A 13,564-nucleotide genomic window follows, 5' to 3' on the forward strand; every position below is an offset into this window, starting at 1 on the left:
GTTTATTAGTTTCTTCTTCGAAATTACATTCTTCCTGAAAATTTCCCGATAGCAAGTCGTCTTAACGTCGGACACGCACAGAATTTACCTGAAGTTCTTAAATACTTTATACAACCGTATCCTGCAAAATACTGAATGTTAATATCACAATTCAACAAGTCCTTATAGCTTTATACAGAATTTAGTCGGAGAAATTAGACTGAGTATTTGTTTACGGCTGTCAGTGCATTCGCACTGAGCGCTCGATCAGCTGTGGGCGCGTGACGTAGGAAGCTATTGTTCGCGGTCAACGACTGCCTTGTGCGGCTCGCAGACTTGACTGTTGCTTTGAGTATGTGCCGCCGCCAAAACACAGCGCGGTATCCTTGTACTCTCTGCATGTTTACATCTAGCTGTTAGTTTCTCACAAGTATGTCATTCCACAAAAATTTTTACGTTTGATATATGATGTATTCCTTTAGAGCGTCGAGATTTAAGAGTTTCTACTTCAACAGTGTTATCATGAATAATTTTACGAATTCTATATGGACCGTTATAAAGCAGAAAAAATTAGCGACACAAGCCTTTTCCTTTATGAGACAAACGGTGGGATTTAATTAATACCTTTTGACCAACTGACAAGATTTTTGAACGACCAGGACGTCTAGCTGATTTCTCTCTTCTAGCAGCCGCAGATCCAATATTTCGTAGAGCCAGGTTGACAACTTCAGAATGCCGCAGTTTCCGTGAAGGCGGAAAAGGAACGATTTCAGAAATGCGATTTGTCGGTGCTTTATTTTTTAATATCAATAGAGGCGGTAAAGAAGTTGAATCATTAGGGAGTTCATTCAGAATGTTTTGAAAAATATGAAGATACTGATCCCAAGTTCTGTGATTCTGATGACAATAAAGACGGCACAATTTATTGATTTCCTTCATCCATCTCTCTGAAGCGTTAGATTGAGGGTGAAAAAGTGAAATGAAAATTGGTTTAATTTTACGACGCTGTAGAGTACGAAGCCAAATTTTAGAACGAAACTGTGATCCATTATCTGATATAACCTTATCAACATGACCAACTTCCTTAAGAAAATGTTTGATGAAAGCGTTAGATACTGAACGAGCTGTTGCTTTTCGTAAAGGTGTAAAACACACATATTTTGACGTCAACTCCACTGCTACGAAAATGTACGCAAAACCATTAGTTGAACGAACCACTGGACCGAACAAATCGACTGCAGCCATCTCCTTTAATTTCGCTGGAATGATGGGAAACAACGGTGCTCTGTGAGAAATCGTTGGAGGCTTAGCCATTTGACATAATTTACATTTGGCAAGAACAGATCGAATACGTTTTTCCATATTACTGAAGTAACAATTTTCTCGTAATTTATGAAAGCATTTTCTGGGACCAAAGTGTGCATAACTGAAATGCGTATACCAAATCAATTTATTGACCCACTCATCAGGAATACAAACTAACCAAACGGAGTTGTCGACCGATTTTCGTTTAAAAAGAATGTCATTGCGAACTAGATAATGCTGTCTAATCGCCACACTTTCCTTTCTCCTCCACTTCTCCTTAATGTCCTTCCAGATTGGATCCTTATTTTGCTCCTTAGCGATATCCTGGAGCGAAGACGAAATAAAGTTCTCAAACGCAACACCTTGAATATACATCAAACAAAAATTGTTTTCCTTGCAGTCCTCTTCAGCACTTTGTTTCAAACCCATAGGTGCACGTGATAAAGCATCGGCAACAATATTTGAAGAACCCTGTATGTAAACAATACTAAAGTCAAATTCCTGTAGGTACAACGCCCATCGTGACAGTCTACCGTGAGTTAATTTTGTTGACATAAGAAACTCCAGAGCTCGATGATCGGTATAAACCTTAGTATGTCTGCCAAACAAAAATGTGCGAAATTTTGTGAAAGCCCAAACAACCGCCAAAGCTTTAAGTTCCGTAATCGAATAATTCTTTTCTGATTTAGAAAGAACACGACTTCCAAATGCAATCGTCTTCTGTACTACAACGCCGTTTTCTTCTATCTCTTGAAATAAATGTGCACCTAGGCCCTTGTATGATGAGTCCGTTGCCAAACAAAATTCTTTAGATAAATCCGGATGTGAAAGAAGTGGAGCAGCAACTAAAGCATCACGAAGCTGTTCAAATTCTGACTGAGCTTCCTCATCCCAACACCAATTAGATTTCTTTCCGGATAGTTCACATAAACGAGGTGTGGCCAAATCGTCCAGTTTAACAAAGCGTCGAAGAAAATTACAGACACCAAGGAAACTACGAACATCACGTTTTGTAGTAGGAACAGCATAATTACGTATAGCATCTAATTATTCTGGATCAGGAAGAATACCTTCTGTAGAAATAATGTGACCGAGAAATTTCACCTGAGAACGACCAAATTCAGATTTTTCCAAGTTCACTGTCATGCCAACTTTTGCAAAGATACGTAATAATGAGTCCAAAATTTTGTTGTGTTCACTCCAAGAACGTTTAGCGATAAGAATGTCGTCAACATAAGAAGTAATGTTGTCACGAAGATAAACAGGTAAAATTTCATTTAAACTACGAATGAATGCTGCTGAAGATACAGTAAGTCATATGAAGTAATATTGTCACGAATATAAACAGGTAACATTTCGTTTAAGCTAAGAATGAATGCTGCTGAAGGTACAGTAAGTCCAATCGGTAATTTCCAAAGTCACTTTTGGGTAAAACAGTCATATCCGGTTATTGTTCTTACTCACTAGATAGCTTGATAGTCGAAGAGTTGGTTTGACAGATGCAAAGAATAGTAAAAGAGTAGGCAGCGGTACAGAAAACTAAAAGAGAAATAGCACCACTACAGCTCGGGGCCCTATGCTCGCTACGGCACATATTCACTTAGAGTAGTGAATCCCCTGAGGACATTAATAGCTGCACATAATTTCTAGTTTGTGACTTAATGGCAACTTTGGCGGAAGTGCGTACGTAAATTGATCTAACCATGCACATGGATGTATGTCATTCTTAGAGTTGCGGAAGATCTTAAATTTCCGAACAGTCAAAAAGTGTTTATAGTCAAAGTTTTCGCCTCGTGGCGACAAAGACCTACCGCGTCTGTCCCAGTCCGAATGTCGATTATTGTTAAATTCACGCGCCTCGCGCTCTCTTACTGCATCCCGTAAATGAAATAAATTACTTTCTTCATACCCCTCTGCTATCTGTGATTCTAAGTTCCTTCTACTGTCCTTTCCTACTATTTCGCCTTCAATTTGTTTGACTTGCTTCCGTAATGCCTCAAATTCCCTTTTCACACGTTCATTAAATTTTCCCTGATTTTCAACATGCTTATTTATGTTCTGATACTCTTCAGTTTCTGCAAATGGTAATGGAACTGTATCATCTGAATCTCTGTCCCCATGTAAACTAAGATTTGTCAGTTTATCTGAAATTTCCTCCACTCTTTCCGATAAGTCACCAAATTGTTCTTTCTGTTTATTTACGTCTTCCGTAAGTGTCGCGACTCGGGTTTCAGTATTGTCACATTTGGTAGCTAGCTGTTCATATTGTTGTGTTAGGTTATTTAATCTGTCATTTGGTACGGATCCTTCGATTCTCTCAAATATTTCTTCCTTATCCTTTGCACGTTGTAAATTTAACTCTGAAAAATTCTGTACTATCACGCGATCTCTTTCTTCCTGTTCTCTATCCTGTTCCCTTTGTCTGATTTCTACTGCAATTAATCTATTATTGTGAGAATTCAGAATCGGTTGTACTTCTTCCCTGATTTCTTTCTTTAATTCATCTTTCATATTTTTGAAACATGTCCCTATTCTTGAATCTAACCGTGTTTCCAAAGTTCCCATCTCTGTTTTAATTGTTCGAATCTCTGTTTTTAATTCAGATCCAAACCGTGTTTCCATTGTTCCCATATCAGTTTTAATTGTTCCTATATCAGTTTTAATTTCAGATCGCAAAGTTCCCATCTCTGTTTTAATTGTTTCCATTGTTTCCATTCGTGTTACCATTGATCCCATTTGTGATCCCAGATTTAATATTGCACCCATCAACTGCTCCATAGTAGCCGGTTCGCAATTCTTTTCGCGCCTAACATTTCCCGCAAAACCAGTTTCCTTCGTCATAGCTGTAAAGCTATCTGTGTTCGATACTATTTCAGAATCTTCTATCGTTAATCTCATATTCTGTAAATTTTCTGATTGAGAAAAATTTTGAAATGGTTCTGGACTATTTTCCCGACTTATTACATTGTTTTCAACTCCATTATCCACCATACTGTTTTCCTGTGTTGGCGAGTTCGCCATGTCAACAATTTCGTTATTCTCACTATTCATCATTTTTGCCTTTTTCATTGATCGCGTAATCATTTAAAAAATATACGAAAGATTCGTCACTGTACGAAAATTACACCCAATGACTCTTTATCTCCAACAATACTATTCACATGCAATGTCTCCCTCAAACACGATCAATCGAACAATTGAAATAATTGCACTAATTTGTCAAACGCGTATACAAGACAATAAAAAAATTAAATTTTGAAAAATACCATTAGAAGAATGCCAATTACCAAATCTACACATGCAAAATAGACTACAATTACTAACTACAAATTACTACAACAATACTACAGTCTACAATTTTCACAATCAGAAGAATCCAAGGGACGATCCTGGCAGGGTCGCCACGTGCATGGGGGCTTAATTAATTTTTATAAATTGAAAATACTTTTTTAGTAGCCGTAGCTGTATGTCCGATTACGCAGTCTCGTAATCGGTTGGCCCTGACTAGTATTATTACGCTATCTGACTGCAAAGAACAATGTAAGAAAATTTCCGTAAACACAGTTAATTAATTAAGACCCCAGCAACTATAAAAATCTACGAAACCAATGAGCACAAGAGTAACTGTTCTGTATGTGGGAGTGTGACTCAACGTCCACATCTGGCACGGTTCTTTTCCAACAAGACAAGAATTTTGATACCAATTATACTGACGTGACAAAAGAAATTTAGAAAAACTATAATTACGCAAAAAAATCACAATTACACTCTAATCCAAGAACACAAGCCAGATGCTTTGTTGACTGAACCTGTAGTGACACATTATTTCAGATACACAACTAATAAAGGAACATTATAAATTTTACCTTCATATATTGACGAAATGCACTCATTACAATAACATCTGCTATCTCTCCCATCAAATCACTGCATAAGACAAGGAACAACACTCTTTACTACAACATCTTACTCCGACTTCACGACAAGCAGTGCCCACTAGTACATCTCAGTACGAACTCTTAACACACACTCTCCTCTACGGGCTCTCAACAACCACTGACTGCCACCATCTCTTAACACGCACTGTGGAGGCGGCTTAATAGTACTCTTTGGCGCAATCTCTGGCGCAGTGGCACAGTGTAGCCACCTTTCATGGCTTCTTCAGGTGTATCAATTTTTCTAGGGACATCATTTTTCTCATCTTCTTCTTCCTTTGTGTCTTCATCATCATCCTATGTGTTGTGGATTTCTATCAAGTTTGTTTGCTAAAGTGCATGTGGAGTGAGTTGACAGAAAGTCATCACTTTGAATGTAATCATCTGTACTACATGAAATGTTTCGCATTTTCATTAATTCAGCAACTGCTGCTGCTTTTTCTTAACCTTCGATGGCCACAAAAGCGTCTTGTTCTTAACCCCCAAAGCCCGATTTATTGAAGCACTTGGTAACAGTTTCGGGTTTTATTTCATTTACTGCCAAGCCAATCTAACTTACTGCATCCAGAACAGAAATTGACTGTGCAAGAGCAAACACAGTTTCTGCTTCTTCAACACTAAGAAAAAGAAATTGCATCAGTAATCGCCTATAATGACACTTGAGTGTGTAAATAACTCGCTGGTCCATGGGTTGTATGAAGCTGGTTGAACCTGGAGGGAACCAAGCCAATTTCACATTTGATAACGTTACTTTCGGCTGGCAGGTTGGGAAAAGGAGATGTTGGCGATTTCCTTTTTTCATTTTGGCATTGAAAGATCCCAGCCGTTCTTCCATAAGACCACTCACCGTCCACGGCTTTTTATTGTTTCGCCACGTGACTGGAAGCTTACTGACGTCTATGTTTTTGAAACAACGCGGTTTGTCGTCTTTCCAGTCACCAATGGCTTCTCCATTTCACCTGACATGGATCCACACAGCAGTGCAGTGAGTCTTTCCTTGGAAATTTTTCCGCCGGCGCACTTTTCACCTCGAATTGCTAGCGAAGGCAGCGCGCGATAAAACAGTCCAGTTTCATCGGCACTGAACACGTCTTTCGGTTCATAATTCACAATTAAGTTGGACAGTATTGTCTTCCATTATGTTGCTGTACTTTCCTGCACATCCTTAGCTTCCCCATACACTTCATTCCACACGATGTTGTGCCTAGCTTTGAAACTGTCCAGCCATCCTGTGGATGCCGTAAACTCCATAGTTCAAAGCTCTTTTAGTGACTTTCAGAGCCTCACTCTACAACATGGGTCCGGATAAAGGTAAGATTTTTGCCCGCGTACTTACGAACCATTCCCACACTATTTCGTTTATTTCTTCAATTTTCGCTCTTCTTCGCCTTTCGTTTCACCTGCCCGTTCCTTTTCATCCATTCGCCCCGAATCTTATCCTTGTTTCTTAAAGTCACATAAGTTTGTGTTTTACCGCATTTGAAATGCAACATAATTTCTCGCACCGAGTTTGCCTTTCTCACATTAATCTTAAGTGGTAACGAGACATATCGTTTGTTCGACATGATGTTACTGTATCTCTAAAAGTGCTACTTGTCATCTGAAACTGGCAGAAAATAATTACCTTGCCGAGTAAAAACCATTGTTTAACGGAACAATACCCACCTCTTTCACTGCGCACATTGCAGCAGTGTGTTGGTACATGCGCAACAATGTTCTTGTATGAGCCGGCGTGCGTCAATGATGAGGAAAATAAGAAAGCCGACAAACAGGGCGAAGCAACCGTTTACTATGATTATCGACACTGAGTGTAACTTGTTGTTGCAGGGAGCGGCGCGGTTTTAGGTTCCCACCAGCAGCGCCGCGCTGGACTTCTTTTCTTGGTTTTGCGCCGCTTAACAGAGGTATTAATGGTAACGTCCTTGTAGAGTCGTGAATAACTAATGAACTGTCATACAGTAGTACTGTATAGGCTCCCCCCTCCCCCGCTTCATGCAATGAATTATTAAGTAATTAAGTATGTTCTAAGATATGCTTCCCGTTTTCGCGTTAGGCACGTTCCGCTTTATAGAAAAATCAGCATTTAAAAGTGCACTAAATGCGTCTGGAGTGAAATATTTGTACGGTTTGGGCAGATTTCCGAATTATACATGTGCCGTTTTTAGCAAGTTTTACTGTATATAATTTTTTTTTGTCTTTCAATAATTATCCACGAATACTGGTGAGAGTTGGCTCTAGAATTATTCACAGATTTTGACTGCAGCCATTATGCTATTTCTTGGAGACGCTAAGTGGGATTTATATACCGGCGCGTTGGTGAGATCTAGCCTCTTCCTTAGAACAAGCAGACAGCAATAGATCTCAGATCACTGATACAATAGCGTAGACTAATTTACCCTTTTTCACTGGTCAGTTTCAGTCGAGCGATTTTGTACATCATGAAGGTCGACTGGAGGAGAGAGAAAGGAGACGCTGAGCGTCAAGAACACACAGAACGGCCGGTCCGCGGCAGGAAGGGGGGGGGGGGGGGGGGGAAGGGGGCAAGTGACGAAAGCTGCACGCCGCACACTAACAAGTCGGTGCATCAGCACATCTCATTATGGCAAAGTAGTCGCTTGACGAAATATTGTGGGCCGTCATACAATGATATCACACCGCTTGTCCACTGACATATGTTTTTCGATACTTTTTGTAGACCACATAGTTCATTAATGTTTATTTACCGATTTATAGCGGATAGGTGAAAAGGAGGAAAACATTCAACGTCTTTTCAGAAAAGAACTGCGAGAATAACAGGCGTTCACGACCTAGCCCTGCACCTGATGAATTCTGCAATTTGGTTCGTATCAGCAACGGTGCAACCTGTTAAATCTCACTTGATTTACCTTACCTGGTCTGCAATCGTACTGACATTGGAGAGAGCGAGATGGCGCAGTGGTTGGCACATTAGACTCACATTTGGGAGGAGGACGGTTAAAATCCGCGTCCGGCTATCCAGACTTAGGTTTCCTGTGAGTTCTCTACATCGCTCCAGGCAAATTTCGTGCTGGTTCCTTTGAAACCGCACGCCCAGTTTCCTTCTCCATCCTTGAAACATTCCGAACTTGTGCTCTGTCTCTAATTATCTCAATGTCGACGCGACGTTAAACCCTATTCTTCCTTCTTTCCTTTGTTCTGGCGTCGTGTTCCAATCGGCAGCACATACACAATCTTTGAATTAGATTATGGGTCTGGAAAGACGTTGGTTGACAGCAAATTAGTACCCAATGCGTCTGGTAAAAACAGACAATATTGTCGAGGCCCTGCGTCCTCCAGTTGAGTTGGTGGACATAAGTAATAATGGCAAATCGAAGGCAAATGTGCAGCACACCAGAATTCATAGAACTTTCATGGAAGCGACCAATTCAATGTGGTCATCTTCCCGACGTAATTTTGATCAACTAGTGATCCTTGTGGGATATCGAACAAAATATGCTACTAAGTGAAACACCAGGGTAGTTCAGATACTGCTTAGCACTTCCACACACGATTCTCCACTATTATTAAATTTCCATAAGCAGTCGCGACAAGAAGGGCTTCTGCGATTAATTATTTATGACAAAACGGAGTACTCGCACAGTAAGATGATAAGTGTAGCCCTACTTACCTGTACCAATGTGAGATATGACGTAATAGCACGACATAACCTTTGCTCATGTGGTTTCTGTCGCAGTGAAATACATAGCTTTTGAGGTAGGCCACTTCTTATGTAACTATAGAGAGGAGTAGTGCCTCAAGAAAACAACAGATGAACTAACTGTAAAGCTTCTTGCACCACAAAAGGTGACCTAGCACCAGCTACATGGTCTGATTTCAGCGAACACCCGTCATGATATGTGGAGAACAAAGGGACATTAATCCTATTTGTAACTTTTTAGCAGACTGGCGTCAAACAGGTCAATTTTTCTAATATTCGTAATTCAGCTAATTCGATGAGCGACACGTGTGACACACGTGTAAACTCACTCGCAGACCTTCAGGTGATCGTTCTGTGTACTACAAATGGCATTTTTGTAGAAGGGCTATTTTGTTTTCCCACCCCTCAGGGCGAGGGACGAGTTCATCCTGCTGTTGCCGAGGGGTTTCTTCCCATGAAAACAGTGTCTTACATTTCAGATTTGATGGAAGTATTCCTACGCCAAGTTTCTAGAATATTCGAGTCGCCTCACTTTCCCTTGTCACTGGGATCTGTCTTTGTATCTTCCGCAGGCGCGCCTCGCCATCTTTCGTGACAATGGTTGAACATCGCTGCGCTCGCCTACCTGAATTCTGATGTGCTACGGAGTTTATTCTTGAACCCAACGTTGGACTGGGATGCGAATTGTATCAAAAAATTGCAAAATCCACAAATCGTGTGTGATCTCTCAGGTTTTTGTAACTACTATCGCATTTCCGTTAGAGTCAGGGAAATATTTCATTAATTCTTCTTTCATAATAATTTTTAATTAGCATTATTTGAGATATTTAAGTAAAAAGTTTTAATGAAAAGGAAGTAAAATGACTAAAAACATAAAGGTATAACAGAACAAAACTGTAATACAGTAGTTTGTTTTTGGCTATACGGGCACGAAAACAACACTATTAGCTCATTACTGTCCCGATTCCTGCCCTGTGTTTGCTGTTACTACTGTTGTTGCGACTGCTAATGCTGCATGGTGTGTAGAGTGCAGTACTGAAAATATACCATATTATTTAGAAAGTGCACCAATCACTTTACAGAAGTATAAGCGGCGCCAAATCGGCGTAATTTTCATCATCAAAAGCTTAGTTTCAGATACTTGAATTTATTTAAAGAGAGAGAAAGATAGATTCTTTACTGGTTAAAACTGAAGATCTGTGATATTTGTCGTTAAATGGAATTATCAAGTGAAAAGTAAAAGGTAAAATTAATTGCATTTTACTGTGAATATTCGATAAAGTTAACAGTATCGAGATCGACATTCAAGTGCGGCTGTTAGAATCTTTGGTCTGACGTAAACTTTGCACATTTTGATAACTTGTTGGGGCTAACGAATATTTATTGGCCTATGTAAAGAGCGCCAGCGGCCTTACCGCAGTGGTAACACCGGTTCCCGTCAGATCACCGAAGTTCAGCGCTGTCGGGCTGGGCTAGCACTTGGATGGGTGACCATCCGGTCTGCCGAGCGCTGTTGGCAAGCGGGGTACACTCAGCCCTTGTGAGGCAAACTGAGGAGCTACTTGATTGAGAAGTAGCGGCTCCGGTCTCGGAAACTGACATACGGCCGGGAGAGCGGTGTGCTGACCACGTGCGCCTCCATATCCGCATCCAGTGACGCCTGTGGGCTGAGGATGACACGGCGGCCAGTCGGTACCTTTGGGCCTTCATGGCCTGTGTGGGAAGAGAAAATTTATGTAAAGAACAAAACAGAAAGGTAAGGCAATAAACTTTGCAAATAATATAAAATCAGAATCAATAGCGAGGGCCAAATAATTACGTCGACGGAGGCTGTTCTGTAGTGTGTGCAATAAACAGTTCATTAGTATCACACGCAGTGACTATAATATAAACTATTTAAATTAAAACGACCTGTATCTTCTTGAAGCGGTGTGTTCCTTCTTAAACTGAGGTCTTGTAAGTGACCAGAGTATAACAACTGAACTGAAGCTTCGAATAAAACAAAATAAGAGTTGACATACAGAATGAGATTTTCACTCTGCAGTGGAGTGTGCGCTGATACGAAACTTCCTGGCAGATTAAAACTGTGTGCCGGACCGAAACTCGAACTCGGGACCTTTGCCTTTCGCGGCAAGTGCAAGGTAGAGCACTTGCCCGCAAAAGGCGAAGATCCCGAGTTCGAGTCTCGGTCCGGCACACAGTTTTAATCAGCCAGGAAGTTTCAAAAGTTAGTACACCCCGGCAACACTACATGCGTTTTACGTCGAGATCTGCACACACGACGACGCCACAAAGAGAACCACATATTAAAATATCTACAGCCAAGGGTAGACCACGGCAGCCCAGCAGCAGTTTCTTTCTCGTCACGATCGATTAAGAGTGAGCTTTCGGATGTTTATCTGAGTTGTTCTTTCCTTTTTTAGCGCAATATTTCGACGACCGACCGAGCTGTCTTCTCCAGGCATTGTAAGTTTTGCTGTTAGGTGCACTTCCTGCCTGGATTTGCCATCTGCACAAACAGTTCGACGACGTTTGCAGCAGCGTGGACTATCAGTTCGGAGACCATGGCTGCGGTTACCCTTGACGCTGCATCACAGACAGGAGCGCCTGCGATGGTGTACTCAACGACGAACCTGGGTGCACGAATGGCAAAACGTCATTTTTTCGGATGAATCCAGGTTCTGTTTACAGCATCATGATGATAGCATCCGTGTTTGGCGACATCGAGGTGAACGCACATTGGAAGCGTGTATTCGTCATCGTCGTACTGGCGTATCACCCGGCGTGATGGTATGGGGTGCCATTGGTTACACGTCTCGGTCACCTCTTGTTCGCATTGACAGCAGTTTGAACAGTGGACGTTACATTCCAGATGTGTTACGACCTGTGGCTCGCACGACCGCATGTTGCAGGTCCTGTACGGGCCTTTCTGGAAACAGAAAATGTTCGACTGCTACGATGGCCAGTACATTCTCCAGATCTCTCACCAACTGAAAACGTCTGATCAATGGCGGCCGAGCAACTGGCTCGTCACAATACGCCAGTCACTACTCTTGATGAACTGTGGTATCGTGTTGAAGCTGCATGGGCAGCTGTACCTGTACTCGCCATCCATGCTCTGTTTGATCAATGCCCAGGCGTATCAAGGCCGTTATTACGGCCAGAGGTGATTGTTCTGGGTCTATGCACCCAAATTGCGTGAAAATGTAATCACATGTCAGTTCTAGTATAAAATATTTGTCCAATGAATACCCATTTATCATCTGCATTTCTTCTTGGTGTAGCAATTTTAATGGCCAGTAGTGTAGCAGCAGTGGTGGTCAGACGAAGTATCATTCAGATAAGTGATCTGTTTCGCCCCAAAGTAGTGCGACACAGGAGACAGGGAGAAGCAGGATTCGAATCTCTCTTCGGCCAGCTTGATTTAAGCTTCCTCGTTGAATGACAGTTAGTTTCACGCGTACCATTCAAAACGGTTTTCCATTCTCTGTCTTTGTCCTGCCGAACTGCTGTTCTGTCAGTGGTCAGCACACTGGACTTGCATCCTGATTTTTCTAAAGAAAATGCCGGGATGGTTTCTTTGGAAAAGGCACAGATGATTCCACCCCATCCTCCCCCAGTTCGAGCTTGTGTTGCATCTCCAATGACTTCATATTGACAAGACACTAAACTCTGATATTCCTTCCTTACGTCTGTTAGGTTACTAATGAACGGACGTAGACGGGAACATTCATTGGATCCTGCTCCGCGTTTGAAACTAAACCCGGATTCGTCGTTTACCACTGGCGACGCACGGAAAGAAGATATGAAGTGTTGCTACGGCACGCTACGACAATAATTCACCGCACGCTGCGGCCGTCCGCGCAGGTGGTGAACGCGTTGCGCGACGAGGGAGGCCGGCCCGCGGCCCTGGGACGCCGGCGAGGAGTGTCTGGTTTGGTGACGGAGAGCCGGCCGCCCCCTGGCGGCCTAACGGCCCGGCGTTACCGCGCGTAAATCGCCGGCGACGCGCCGCTACAAGCAATTACCGCCGCTTACCGAACAGCCAGCGGCTCCCCGCTGCGGCTGGTCCCGCCCTCCACATCACGACCAGTTACCGCGCGCCGCATCAGCCCAACATGCGATCAGTCCGACACAAGGCTTAGGTAGACACGAACTTGATAACGCTGGCTCTACAGCTAGCAGTCGGCGCTGCAGATTCCTGACTATCTGGACCGGGGCAGTCTCAAATTTTTGCAGGGTGGAATCATTTGTAATTGGTTAATTCCAGCATTGTAAACGGTGAGTTAAATACACCGAGGTGATAAAAATTACTGGATACCTCCTAATATCATATAGGACCTCCTTTTGTTCTTCGTAGTGCAGCAGTTCAATGGGGCATGGACTCGACAAGTCCCTTTGCGGAAATATTGAGCCATGCTGCCCCTATAGCCGTCCATAATTGCTGAAGTATTGTCGGTGGAGGACTCTGTCCTCGATCTGTTCTCTCAATTACATCGCATCAATGTTCGATGTGATTCATATCGGGTGTCTGGATGGCCAAATGACTCTCTCGAGTTGTCCAGTACGTTCTTCTAACCAGCTGCGAACAGTTGTGGTCCTGTGATGGCAGTGCAGGATTTTGTACACGAACTGACCTCTCAATTGTGTCCCATAAATGTTCGTGTTG

At 42.3% G+C, this 13,564-nt stretch overlaps 1 pseudogene; it reads left to right on the forward strand.

Moving 5' to 3' along the window:
• Positions 1–10,296: 10,296 nt before the first annotated feature.
• LOC124803520 lies at positions 10,297–10,414 on the forward strand (annotated as a pseudogene).
• Positions 10,415–13,564: the final 3,150 nt, after the last annotated feature.

Source organism: Schistocerca piceifrons, chromosome 6 (genome assembly GCF_021461385.2).
Source record: "Schistocerca piceifrons isolate TAMUIC-IGC-003096 chromosome 6, iqSchPice1.1, whole genome shotgun sequence".
In the NCBI taxonomy this organism is placed as follows: Eukaryota; Metazoa; Arthropoda; class Insecta; order Orthoptera; family Acrididae; genus Schistocerca; species Schistocerca piceifrons.